This window comes from Ammospiza caudacuta, chromosome 16, assembly GCF_027887145.1.
Source record: "Ammospiza caudacuta isolate bAmmCau1 chromosome 16, bAmmCau1.pri, whole genome shotgun sequence".
Taxonomy (NCBI): domain Eukaryota; kingdom Metazoa; phylum Chordata; class Aves; order Passeriformes; family Passerellidae; genus Ammospiza; species Ammospiza caudacuta.
The window spans coordinates 13213666-13226610 of NC_080608.1; positions in this window are offsets into that span (position 1 = coordinate 13213666).

A 12945-nucleotide genomic window follows, 5' to 3' on the forward strand; every position below is an offset into this window, starting at 1 on the left:
AAGGAAGAATTATTGGACCCATACTCCTCAGGCTAGGTCAATACCCAGTCAGCATCTGCTTTCTATCTCCTTGTTGTGAGAGATGCATTAATGATAGCAGTTCAGTTTTTTAAAGCTCCTGTAACCTGATCCCTCATGATCCTATCCACAGTGAACAAATTCATCTGCATCCATTTAGAGCCCTTTTCCATCTGGTAACAACAGATCATTGAAAAGGGAGCTGCATTAAGGATGATTGTACTTTAATTTTAGGTGCACGCCTTATAAAATACATTTTTTTCTTAATGTTACAGCACTTCTGTGAGTGAAGTCTCCAGCTGGAGACACCACAGTGTCATTCAGCTCAGGCAAGTTACAGCTTTATCGACTTCCCTTCAGCCAGGTCATTTCACACCAGCTGAGTCTCTTTCCTCTCCTCTTTTTTTAATTGGATAGCAGCTCATTCAGATGTCTCCAAATACTGCCAGCTTTTTTGCATGTGGAAGTGAGAATTACACCATCATTCAAAAAAAATCGTTCTGCTAGATGCTGAAATATCAAAAAAGCCCTAAAAGCTGGGAAGTTGTTCTTTATCCCTGGTAAAGCAGTACCTATTCTTTGGTCATGCCTGGTTGCCAATGAGCGCAGTAATGCTGAGCAATTAGGCCTTTCATTTGCGTTAGGCTAATTAATTGTTTGCACAGTGCCCTGAATATGGAATCATTTTCCTTTTGGAAAGAATAAAAGGATTAGAATGGCTTTATCCCAAGTTGCTCTGAACGTCTTTTATTTATTTAATGGGAGTAAAATGCTCTGTTGCCCCAAACCCAAACCACCCACTCGAGCGTTACGGCTGCTCGGGGACGTCTCCGGCAGTGGGGGTGTGAGCACATGCACATCTGTCCATCCAGATGGGACCTGGGGGTCCTGCTGCATGGCAATGAGTGTGCAGAGGCTGGAGCCACGTCTGTGTGCTGCAGGGGTGGGATGGCAGCGCTGCCAGGGGCTGCAGGGGGATGAGCATCCCTGCATTCTGCTGCCTGCAGCAGCACGGTCACTGCGAGCTGTGGTGGCACTGGGAGGGCAGAGCTCTGGCTGGGCACTCTCTGAACAGGTTTGTACTGAGTGAGCCCAAGCAAATGGGAGCTGGGCTCGGATTTCATGGAGAAGGGGCCCAGTGGACACAATATTGCAGAGGCTATTGCCATCTCTTCTGTATGTTTGCCCTATTCAGTGCCTCTTTGTGCTACCGTATTATTAAGGATGTATTTCATGTTAAATGGTTCTACAAACGTGGGAAAAGCCATTTCAGTGGAAAGCGAAGGGACATATTCAGCTCTAAGTGCAAGGCAGAGGCTGCCATCCCACAAACTTCCCCTGAAGGGGTTGGAGATAACTGGCTGCAGTTCCTCCTGCCTTCCTACAAGGAGAGCTCCCTGCTCTCTGTAAGACTGTTATGGGCTATCTGCAAGAGCTGAAAGTGAAAATTCTGTCCCATCCTACTTTCTGTTCCTCTAAAGATCAGGACACTGAGAACAGCCCTGGGTCTGAAGGGAGCATAAGAGGCCACCTAGGCTGTGTTCTCAGCCACAGATGTCCATCCTGGCTGTAAAACAGCTGCTGGCAGAGACGTCACATCTCCCAGGCAATCTGTTCTGCTAAACCCTCCAGACTACTGGAAAAGTTTCCCTAATATCTGCCACAAAGCATCTCTTAATGCATCACCCATCTCATCCTTCCCATGCCTACTGCTGCCACATCTGCAGCCCAAATCAGGGCCACCCCAAACAGGCAGGACAGGAACTGGAGGGCAACACAAATCATGCTTGGCTCCATGTGCCTGCCTTGCCTGGAGAGATCCTTCTGTGTTCAGCCTAAGCTGGCAGAATTTAACTGAAGTCAAACTCCTTATGTTTATTTAATGCCTGGATATCTGAGTGATGCTTTCTGGGCTTTGGACATTCTTGCTGTCTGTGCTGGGTGATGGAAATGTCCCTGACACCAGAGCTGCTCACATCAAAGGAGTAGCTCTGTTATTCTGGGTGCAGCAGTCTCATGGTAGCTTTGCATTTGTTTGTGATAGGGGAATGGAAAGCAGCCACTGCAAAACACACAAGCCTGTCCCACCATGATCTCAAGAGATTTTCAGCATTTCACTCACTTTCTCTCCTTGGTGTCTTCACTTTAGTGCATGAAACTATCCAGAAGTATCTTGCCTGGTCAATGGGAGAATCCCAAGTTTCTTTATTTTTTCTTTTCTCTCGGGAGTTTTTCTCAAGCTTAACTCTCCTAAATAATGACTAGGGAGGGAGACAGTGGACCAGAACAGACATGAAGGAGTTTGGACAACTGTCCTAAATCAGAGGACAGGTTTGCTTTGGAAATCCTATATGCATCACACTCTGTTACAGAAAGTTGGCCTTAACAGCAAATCTCTTGCAGCAGGGTGTCACTTCCCTTCCACAGATTACTTGAAATGCTTTATTAATTCGATGACCTTGTGGGCTCTCAGAAAAAGCCATTTCTCAGTGTTTTGGTGAAAGAGAACTTCCCTGAGCTAAAGGGACTGTTTTGTTGCTCAGATTTATTGCTTGGCTGACTTAATTCACCATTCAAACACGATGATTTTTAGCTGCTGGGCAGTGGGCCTTGCAATGTTGAAACTAATTAACTGCTAGAACTCTTCTGAGCAAGGCTGTTTTCTTACTGGGTTTTGGGGCCTTTTTTTTTTTTTTTTTTTTAATCCACAGAAATAAAGCAAACACCATCCTTGGAGCACAGGGCTGCATGGATGTGGTGTCAGCACAGGCACAGCCCCGTGCTGGATGAGGCTGTGTCACAGAGGAAGAAAGGCTGCCAGCTGTCCCTGCTGCCAGCTGTCCCCACAGCACACAAAGGTGAGAGGAGAAAAGAGACAACATCTGAAGACAGAAGACAAGGAGGGGTGCCACAGTCGTGACAAAGGGAGAGCTCAGAGAGCAGCAAGAGAGGTCTCCACTGCCCAGCTCTGGATCCACAGCCTGGATGAAAAACCTGAGCTGTGGGTCTGGCTGGCAGGCCAAGGTCAGTGGCTCTGCAGCTGGGACTCCTCACAGCTCTCTCCCCTTCCTCATCTCCGCCACTGCTGTTGCACACTGTATTTCTGAAAGAGCCTTGAACCTCGTAGCTCAGGTAGATCTAAAGAGCTGCAGTTCCTGCCAGCAGGAGCTCATCATAGCCTTGAGAGGGAGGACAAGGAAGGGAAGAATGCACCTGGCTGCAGGAATTCACCAGTTGTTATCCCATCAGGGATTTCTGCTCATCAAAATACTTTCTGGGAAAAGTTTCTAACCCTGCAATATTTCCTGGTGATGGCTGAAGATGGCATAAAAAGATCTAGAAGCACAAGCAGAGACAAATAAAGTGTCTGTGTGCTCCTTCCTACCATGTTTTTGCACAGCACTTCTGCCCTGCTCCTTGCTCTGAGTCCACAGTGCAAGTGGAATATAAATGGCTGCTGCTCACTGAAGGCAGGGAATCCCTCACTGGCTCCAGGGAGCTCCCCATCTGTCTTTGTTCCTGACAGTTTGATCACCTTTATCATCATTTTTAAATGCAGACCTGCAAATCCCATTAGTGCTCATAGAGAATGGCAACTCTCTTGACATGCCTCAACCAGAGCGACCTTCCTCCTCTGGCAGCAGGCAGCTCAGGCCAGCTCCTCTTCCTCCTCTGAGTTTGGCCTGGCAGTGTGAGCCCCAGCTGCCAATTCACCTCTGTCTCATTGTCTTCTTCCCTGCATCTGTGCTCCAATGTTTCCAGGAATTCCAGCCTTGGAGCAGCACCCCTGGGTGTGTGATCAAGGCAATTTTATGTCACTTGATTTGCTCTGAGCAAAGGGGGAAGTGCAGAGGATCAACAACATGTGGGAGAGATCTCTACTTCCCATGGGTGCTGGTGGAGCTCACCTGGCCAGGATCTCCAAAAGGACCAGGAGGTTTTCTGCCTTTTCTGCCTGCTGATTCTCTGGGTGAAGCAAGAGGACAATTAGTAGAGGTTTGTCACAGAGAGGTTTTTGAATAAGAGGAAACAGAATTTGGTGGCTGTGAGAGTCCAAATTAGCACCTGGGGGTGTTATCCTCATGAGCTGCCCCATCTCTTAGCCCTCAGAGCAGGTTCCAGCATCCCCTGGCTTGGAAAGGTGTCCTTAGATGTGAGGTGAGGGACCATAGTGACACAGGGTCCCCAGACAGGTGCAAAGGAGAGCTGCTTCATTCCAAAAACCAGGCCTTTTAAAGCAATCAGACATTATCAGCTAAATAGTTTTAAATCATAACAAACATAATTCAACCAACCACCACACACCACAATGTGAACCCGCTATTGTTACATGACTTGTTTTTCTACCTCTAATTCAGCTGAGTCAGTTTCCCACGGCTCTTTTCTGCTTAGCCAAAGCAGCAGGCCTGAGCCATGGTTTCACAAGGTTTGTAAGGTTTCTCTGTAAGGTTTTACCTACATGCAACACTTAGAGGCAGTACAGGACACAGGGTATGAGAGAGGGGACAGTGCTGAGGGGTGGGCATGACCCCTCAGCCATGGGGACAAACAATTCCCTTCAGTCCCTGACATTTCCTGGGGCACCAGTGAAGCCCTCCTGGGAAGGAGCACACATGTTCCATGTTTTTATCCTTTTCCAGCCATCCCTGCTGTTCTCTTCCTGTGAGCACCTGTGCTTTTCTTCCCTTCAAACTGTCCCTGGAGTGATGCAGCAAAGTGCCAGGTGAGCTTTTGCTGCTGCTCTCATCTCAGCAGCCAAGGCTTTCTTCTGCTCAGCTGAAAGGGAGCCTGGGTCAAGGTTTTTATGTGCCAAGCAGAATCCAAACACGAGAACACGAGGGTGAGCTCAGAGCCAGTATCTGGGCTGACAGTGGCAGGAGGGGCAGCACCGTGCTGAGGACCAGGGAAACATGGATAACAAAGGGGATGGGATAATGGGATGGGATGGGATGCGGTGGGATGCAGTGGGATGTGGTGGGATGCACTGGGATGCACTGGGATGCTGTGTGTCCCTCTCCGTGCCGTTGTTGGGTGATGGGCACAGGGCAGGGCCGGGCAGGAGCTGCTCGCCTGGAGCCCCGCGAAGCCCCGCTAGAGGCAGCTCTTGGTTTGCTGTGAGCGCACCGAGCGCTGTGCCCGAGCCGTGGGGCTGCTCCTGCCGGCCCTTCCTCCGCCGGGGAGCTGCAGCCGGGGCCAGAGCCCACCGGGATCCTGCAGCATCCTGGGCTGAGCCCACCGGGATCCTGCAGCATCCTGGGCAGCCGCTGTTCTTCACATACGGAGGGGTAAACACCCTCCCAGCTGCTGTTCTCTATGTACACTATGTTAAACACCCTCCTAGCCACTGCTCTCCACATTCACTGTATTAAACACCCTCCCAGCTGCTGTACTCCACATACCCTGTGTTAAACACCCTCCCAGACGCTGTTCTGCACTGTGTTAAAGCCCGGGTGGGTGAAGGAACCCCCGTGGGATTAGCCTGACCCCAAGGAGGAGGGGTTGCAGGGACATGGGGGGCTCAGGGGGTTCAAGTGGGCACCTGTGAGCAGCAATACCCGAAGGACAAGGTGGAATTTGAGGTGTGTGCCCCCGTTCTGCCCGCACCAACAGCAATTCCCATCCCTGGCATCCTGCAGCCGGCAAGGAACGGATTTGATTTGCCCTTTTTCCCTCTGTAGATTAACAGATCCAGCTCTGACTGAAGTGATCACAGAGACTTAATTGCAAAACATTTCCTGGCCGTGATCAGGGTGCCCGCCTTGGCTTGCTGGGTGTTCCCTGGCACAGCACAGCCTGGCATGGCACAGGGAGGGACAGCCACAGCCCGGACAGACAGACAATACCTGCAGTGGTGCCCCTGCTTGCCCTGTGCCCTGTGGGGCTCTGGAGAGGCCGGATCCACTCTCCCACCCTCCTACTTGGCACAGGCAGCACTGGCAGTGCCAGCTGCCAGCGAGTCCCTGGGGCCACCCACCCCCCTCTGAACCCACTGAGTTCATCCTGGGTGAATTCCAGCCTTGCTCTGCTCATTTCAGAGCTGCAGGAGACGTGGCTTGTGGTCACCTTAAAGGAATAAACGACACATAAAAATATTTGATCAATTAAGCCAAATGATTTGGCAGGCGACGGCTCCCGCTGTACCCATCCTCCTCACAATTGTCTCATTATCCAGCCCTAAATCAAGCTGTCACGGCTTTTTTTTGGCTTGGAGGGGAGAGGGAGGGAAGGAGGGAGATGCTTTCAATGTTCACCTCCAGGAGAGAAAGGCTGAGCAGGGAGTGGGTCACTGAGTCACAGAGAGCATCCTCTGCCCTACCCGGGGCTGGAGCAGGGGATGCTGCTCCTTGATAATGAGATTGAGGGGCTGGGGGAGTGAGGCAGAGTGAAATTTTCCAGACTAGAAATCCATTTTGATTTAGGTGGAATATACATTTTTGAGTTGAGTCTGTGGTTAGAAAACATAGCTATGTAGCATGACTGCAAGGCCTAGGCTCAGAGAAACTGCTTCAGTGAAAGACAGAGATAAAGGGGGGGAGACAGGAGGTGATAGAGAGAGACAGAGACTGCTGTGAGAGCAGGTGAACCTGACCTGGGAATTCTTTCTGATAAAGAAGAACTAGCTGCAAATGCCACGCAAAATTTGTAAAAATGAATCTGTCTGAACCTATTGTGAAATTGTATGCATATGGATTTGAGAGGGGGATAAAAAGGGACCTGAAGTTCCCAGAAGTACACGTGTCATTTTAGGGGAACAATTCCCACATGCGTCCAGCGCTGTAATAAACATTCCAGCTTTACAACTTTCACAAAAGTTGTGGAGTTTTGTTTATCTCAGCAAAACAGGAGGGATGTGGGGAGAACAGCGGGATGCGAGCCCGGGGCTGGAACAGGGGATGCTGCTCCTCCTTAATGCCATTGTGGGGCCGGGATGCGAGCCCGGGGCTGGAACAGGGGATGCTGCTCCTCCTTAATGCCATTGTGGGGCCGGGATGCGAGCCCGGGGCTGCTGCTGGGGCTGCGGTTCCACCCCGGCTCCGCCTGGCACCGGAGCTGCCCCCAAGTGCCCTTCCCAAAGCTCCTGATTCCTTGCTGATGCTCTGAAGCATCCCCAGAAGGGGACCCAGCTCATTAATGGGGCTGGAAGGTCCCCAGGGATGGGCTCTCCACCCTTCTCAGGTGCCAACATAAAGGGGTTTGGATGCTGCTGGCTCCCGTTCCTGCTGCGTGCAACAAGTGTCTGGAGAGGCTCCTCTTGCCTCAGCTGGGACAAAAGGCACTTGGAGCCCTCACTTATGGGCACACCTGCACTGTGGTAATCACCTTTTCACAAAAAAAAAAAAAAAAAAAAAAAAAGGGAGGGATTGCATCTAGAGGTTCTTGATACGAGCAGGGACTCTGTGTGTGAGACCCAGACAGCAAATGTGGAGCCTTTCACTATTTGTGAGTCAAGAGAGAAACAAAGTCTGTCTCTTTGGGAGCTTCAGTGTTTCACAGCCCTAAAGAAATAACCTGAGGACCCCCTCCTGCATCCTCAGGACCATCCCTCACACAGGGCAGCCCCTCTCAGGAAGAGTCCTCCTCCCCTGTCCTCCCTGGGTGACACCCTGCATAGTGTGCCAGACCTGTGTGATTCCCCAAGTCTGCTAAAATAATTAATGTAAACCCATTAATATTCTTTTATTAATAAATTAATTAAAGACTCATTGATTCACTCTGCTGGGACAGTGAAACAGCTGCACACTCATCTGTTCATGCAAGCACAGCCAGGCAGACTGAGCATCCCCTCATGCTGCCTGCCCTGCACAGAGACAGCCCAAAACCAGACCTTTCCACACAAAACCAGACCTTTCCACCCAAAACCAGACCTTTCCACCCAAAAGAAAAATTTTAACCCAAAAAGAATAAAGAGGGGGCCACGTGGAGCAAACACAGACCCTTGCACACAAAACTGCTCTGGATAGAGTCAACCAAAAATGTCATTTTTTCCTGCCAACAGCAGCCAGGCAGGGCAGAGCAGGGCAGGTTGGGACCTTGCTGGGACCTTGCTGGGACCTTGCTGGGACCTTGCTGTCCCAGGACCTGCTGTGCTGCTGCAGCCACCACCAGATGGGCTCTGAGCAGCTCTTGTGGGTGCCATGTTCAATCCACACTGTTTAGTTTTGTTGCCTTTTTAATGCTGTCAAAACATGAGATGCTCCTGCTGCTTTCACAGCCTTGCTAATTGGCTGCAAAGAGCAGATTTCTGTTCACATTACAGCTACTTTTGAACTCTGAACTTGCTTTGAAAATCGGATTCCTGTGAGGTTTTTGTCCCGACCCCTTGCAGTGCTGTGAAGCTGCACAAGCAACAACTCCCTCCCACAGTGCTTTTTGGAGGAGCAAGGGCAGTTCACACACCCTGCAGGGATCCCACAAGGGATTTTCTGCTTCATGCTCTCACTGTGGGCTCCCCCCAGCCTCTGGCATCTCTGCAAAAAGAGAACTGGGGAGCACACATCAATCCATCACCAGGAAAACGCAAGCAAGAGCCTCTCTGGGGAGCACCTCTTGGGCTGAACCTCCAGCAGATGCTGTGGCATCTTCAAGCTTTCCCACTCCCACCTCCCTTCTCCATTTCCCAGTGACACTTCTGTCCCCTGATGAGTTTTTGGGTCACAGAGGTGCAGGTAACCCCTGGTGCTGGGTGCAAAGTGAAGCCCTGCACGAGCCACAGTGACCCTGTGCCCCTGCCCAGCCGCCTCTGCAGCTCAGGTGCTCTCAGCCTCTGGTTTTCCAGCTCTGCCAAAGCCTGGAGCAGTTTGAGCTGCACAGCTGGGCTGGAGCCTTGCTGATGGTGCACACCTGGCAGGCTCTGGTTTTCTTTAGGTGAGGCCAAATAGGAGCTCTGGAAAAGCCCAAATGAATCCAGCAGCAGCAGGGCTGGTGATCTGAGATACCTCCAGGCTGAAAGTGCAAGCCTCTCCAGGAAGACTGGGAAAATCACATTACAAGCCTGGCTTTTCAGCAGAAGTGATGACAGGAGGAATGGGGGAGCTGGAGCTGACCCCTCTGTGGTCAGCCCTGGGCCTGCACTCATGGCAAGCCAGGCAATGCAGGGCAGGAGGACCAGCCCAGGGTGGTGCCTGCCCTGACACACACCCACAGCCCCAGGGGCTGCCCAGACCCTGCTGCTCAGCCAAACCAGCCTGAGTTTGCGAGGAGCTATTTGCCAGAGCAGAAAATGCTGTTCTGCAGCACATCCTTCACCCAACAGATGTTCCAGGTCCTGCTAAGCTGTGGAAACACTGACCAAGAGTCCCTGATGGGGACAGATGGTTTCAGCTCCACCAGCCATCAATAACAACCCGAAATTCTCTCACCATCACGGACCACAAAACCAACCTGCTGCTGGGCAAGGGGCCAGAGCCAGCACTGGAGAATGCTGGGCATGGGGAAGGGGGAGATGGAGCTGCATGAAAAATCATGGCAAAAGCACCCACGGTGGGAGCAGTTGGAGCAACGATTCGGGGTTTCTACATTGCTTGGTAATTTCAGATCACAGATGGAAATCCAAGAGAAGCATCTCGTAAATCACACAGTCTGTGGTTTTTCCCTTTTCCCCTGCTGTGTTATGATGGAAAATTGCAGTTGGTGCTTCCAAAAGCCATGAAATGCCGTGCAGGCCCTGGCAGGTTCACATCCAGCCGAAGCAAACTCCACTCCTGCATGCAGCTTGCCTCCAACAGGGTCACTGAACCCAACAGCTGTGTTTTGCTGACTGGAATTTGCACCTTTCCCCAGCTCACTGGGCTGCTCTCACCTCTTGCCCATCAGCATTGATTTAGAGTTGGTTGTGTGCCAGCCTTGCACCCCTTGAGCACAACTGAAACCAGAGGGTTTCTGATAGAAGACAAGGAAAAAGGAAAAGACAAGGAAAAAGGCATGAACGGGTGGCTTTTAGATGAAAGAGAAAGGGATTTTTTTAAATATGATTCTGTAGTAGAAAGGGAGAAGATGAAGACTTTGCTAAAAATTACCATGCAGCAATGAGCTAGAGAAGATATTTGGGCCCAGAAGTTTTTCTGCTGCTGCCTCCCTCCGTGGCCGGGATAGAACACAGGGAGTGCCACAGCAGAGGCACAGACAGCCCTGGGTGCCATGGCTCTGCCTTCAGAGCCACACTGCATCTGCTCACTCCCTGTGGGCAAATTGTCACCAGCACAGTGTAAATTGTCACCACCCTGCCCCTGATGCTTCCCTGTGCCTCCCAGCCCTCTCTGAGCCCAGGAGCTGTCCCACTCACCCGCTGGAGCTGAGGCTGTGTCCCCTTGGGTACGCTGGAGCTATGCTAATGGCTTTCTGTTTTAATTACATGGAAGTCTAAACATGCTGCAGGGTCTGGCTGATGCTGCATGGCACAGAGCAAGGCCTCTGCATCACTGACAGCCTGATTTTTTTTTTTTTTGATTTTTTTTTTTGCATAATAAAGGTAAAGTGACACTGGGGACATGTGTCTTTTATGGTGTGAGGTCAGCTGCCTGTGGGTCCTGAGAGCTGTGAGAGGGAAGGGAGAGGGAGGGGAGGAAGGCAAAGTAAACAGATAAATCCCTGGAACATATGGCCTGTGCTCGGTGTCTTTACGCATGAGGCACCCCACTTAATAAAAGTTTAGGATGGAAAAGCCAAATAAAATTGATAATCTGCCCAGGGAGGGTGATTCAGATGAAGCAAGCACATTACAAGGGGGTGACTGATTTACAATTTTCTTCTATTTGCGGTTTTATGACTATTACAGTTATTCTTGTGAATATAATTCATTACTGTGCTATTATTCCCAGAAGTGAAAATCAAAGGTTTATCAGCCGACAGCAGCAAGCATGAAATACTGCCCCAACACAGAGCTCTGTGCTGGAATCACAGCTCAAATCCAGATGAGAAGGCAGAAGCCAAGCTCGCACCTCTCCCCATGCCCAGGTCCCTCCTGGGACACAGCCAGGGCCAGGCAGCCCAAAGCCAGCAGGGCAGGGACAAGGAGTGAGCCTGTGTGACCACATCCCATCCTCCAAAAGCTGATGGACACAGGAGTGGCTTTCTTCACCGAAATAATCTTGAACAAAAATGTAAGGATATTGTCGCAGATATCTTTTATGGAAAATCCTTTCCTTAGGATTTTTCCTTCTGAGAAGCTGAGAGGCTTCAGGAACAAAATGTAAACATTGATTATCTGCTGCTGTGGAATGCAACAGGTGCATCTGTGATTGATCTCATGTGGTTGTTTCTAATTAATGGCCAGTCACAGCCCAGCTGGCTCAGACAGAGAGCCCAAGCCACAAACCTTTGTTATCATTCTTTGCCATTCTATTCTTAGCCAGCCTTCTGAGGAAATAATTTCTTCTATTCTTTTAGTTTAGTTTTAATATAATATATATCATAAACTAATAAATCAAGCCTTCTGAAACATGGAGTCAGATCCTCCTCTCTTCCCTCTTCCTCGGATCCCTGTGAACACCATCACAGGATATAACTGTCTGAAACCTGAAAAAACACTGGCCTCTGAAAATTGCTGTTTATAAAAGTATGAATGTCAGAAGTTAGTGTCAGAATGCTACAGATTTTTTTCTTCAAGTTATGCTATGTTTGTACTTTCTGTTGTGACCTGGCATTAAGTAGCAATGACATAATGGCATAATAATTCCTTTTTTCCAAAAAACTGAGCCACTCCACAGGCACAGGCAGGGGGACCCACAGGACGCCAAAGGGATCAGGCACTGCCTCTCCTGGGCCATGGCTGGCTCCCAGGGTGGCTCTGGGCACAGCATCCCACTGTCCCAGGCTCTGATGGGCTTGAGACCAAGACAGCAGGACCAGAAAGAGGACAGGGGTTTATTTAGGCTGACAGCTCAAGCTGGGAGAAATGGACTGAGCCAGGGGTTTACCCAAAATAAAAGCAGTGAGGACAGTACTGAAATGGACTTGGGGCTGCTGCCCAGTGAATTCCTGATTCTGTAGCCCACATCTAGCATAAAAGCCATCTCTGCTGTGCTGTGGTTTCTGCAGCAGCAGCTGAAGCCCAGCCCAGCCAGCTGCTGGTACAGCTTGATGGCACAGCCCTCCCCAGCTGCATCCTGTGGGCTTTTTGGCTTTGTCACTCCTGCATGCCAGCCTCAGCTGTGAAAACCAAGAGAAGCCTCTTCCAGACTCCTTTTTCTCTTCTTTTCAGCAAGTTTTTGTCTGAAGAGCCACACTTTGCTTTCCCCATGACAGAACCTCATCCCTAAGACTTCTTTGCAGCACTCCAGATGTGCCTGACATTCTGCTCCAGCACTAAGACACAGCAGCCCTTGATTAAAAATACTCCAGAAACTGATGGCAAAGAGCCCTGCACAGCACACAGACCCTGAAATATTCCCTAATGAATGAGGAGAGGGAGAGGGAGAGGGAGAGGGGTCCAAAATTTTTGTGTCTGGACCAAACTAAAGGTCTCTTCAGCCCAGCATCCCAGTGCTGGTTCTGGAAGAATGGATGGATGTAGCTAACAGACAGTCTGGAGGGACATTTTCCTGGCACCCTCCCATCTGGGTCCCAGAGCTTGTCTTGATGCTTAATAGCTCTTGATGGTTTTTTTCTTTTTTCTTCCTAGAATTTGTCTAATCACTTTCTGAAGCCCTCTAAAGTTTTGGCATGTCCAGTATCATCTTGTAATTAGTCTCCAGCTGAAGGACACGCTGTGGATGGAGGTCTGTGTGCTCTCAAAGGCTCAGTCTGTGACACTGGGATCTGAATCACGTCTGAGGGTGGGAAATACAAACACAGAGGCCAGGAGTTTACTCCTCATCACCACCAAGTGCCCCAGTGGGAACAGAGTCTCTGAAGTCTGAGACTGTTCAGACTAAGAGGAAATATAACCAACACCAGCTGTGTTGTCAGAGTTTTAAAATGAGGGAAATG